The sequence below is a fragment of the Rhea americana genome, unplaced genomic scaffold, assembly GCF_003343005.1.
Source record: "Rhea americana isolate MKP2758 unplaced genomic scaffold, rheAme1 scaffold_122, whole genome shotgun sequence".
Classification (NCBI taxonomy): Eukaryota; Metazoa; Chordata; class Aves; order Rheiformes; family Rheidae; genus Rhea; species Rhea americana.
The window spans coordinates 2,580,942-2,582,300 of record NW_028185284.1 but is presented as its reverse complement, the minus strand read 5'-3'; positions in this window follow the sequence as shown (position 1 = coordinate 2,582,300).

The window sequence follows — 1,359 nt, the reverse complement described above, 5'->3', positions numbered from 1 at the left end:
GGCCTGGGGCATGTGCTGTGTGCCCTGCCCCACTGCCCCGCAGCACCCGCCCCATGGCCTGGGGCACGCGCTGTGTCTCCTGCCCCACTGCCCTGCGGCACCCGCCTCCACGGCCTGGGGCACGCGCCGYGTGCCCTGCCCCACTGCCCCATGGCGCCTGCCCCACAGCCTGGGGCACGTGCCATGTGCCCTGTCCCCCTGCCCCACGGCCCAGGGCACGTGCCATGTGCTCTGCCCTGCTGTGCCCTGCCCCACGGCCTGGCACACGCGCCGTGTCCCCTGCCCCACAGCCCAGGGTGCATGCCGAGCGCCCTGCCCCACTGCACCTGCCCTGTGCCCGCCCCGGCGTGGCTGTGCTGGCCGCCGGGTCCCCGCGCTCCTGACACGCGTGCCCGGCGCTGCGYTCGCCGCGAGGTCCGCGCCTTGCTTTCCGGGCTGTTCCTGCCRGTTGAATACCGGCTGTGGGTTATTTTCCCCGGCTGTATTAGTTTCGTGTTCCCAGACTGAATCTTATTTTGTTTGCTGCCTGCATTTCTTGGAGCCTCTGAGTGCTTTCTCCGCTCTGGTTGGTGTTTGCGACGTCTCTCCGTTCGGCGTTGTCTGCAAATTTAATTATAACGCGTATTCGAGTAAAACTTCGCGGGACGGTGGCAAAACGATACCCTGAAGCCCAGCCGCGCTGCGTCTGGCTTGCCTCGTCGCGGAGCTCTGCCCGGTGATTCTGCCGCAGTCGCTCCCGGCGGGCGAGCCCCGCTCCTCGTCCCGCGCGTGCCCCCGCGTGCTACCTTCCGCCGCCGCGCGCTGAAGGCGGATTTATCGCGCGCCCGGGCCCGGTTTCACCGTTCTTTCGCCCGCTCCGCCGCGCGCCGGGCCCCCGGCTCGGGGCCCGCGGGGCGCGCGCTCGGCGGGCTAATCGGCTCGTCTCCTTGGCTCGCCGCGTGGCACGCCAGCCGGGTGACCCTGGGTGCGCGGAGATGCCGGTTTTGCTTCCCCGCAGCTGTTTTTGTGAGGCTTCTGCCTCATTTGCATTTTTTCTGGTTAAAAACAGTAATTTTGTCCTTTTGAGTCATCTTTATTTTTGAGCCATCATTAATTTTCTCTCCCTCCTTGTTTATTAATAGGCCTTTGCACTCTTGTGCTGATTCTGCCTGGTACCTTTGCAAAGTCCTTTGCATCCCCCTTAGCCCTTTGTGGCTTAACTCCTTCCGCTGCTTTCTTCTCCTTTGCTTCCCTGCAGCTGCTAAGGGACAGTATCGACTCACAAATCACGCTGCTGTCTGAGACGTTCCCTTTCTCTCGTTGCAGGTATCTCCTCCGAGCATCAGGAGGGAGAGGCGCGATTGAGATCTCTCGCTCTTT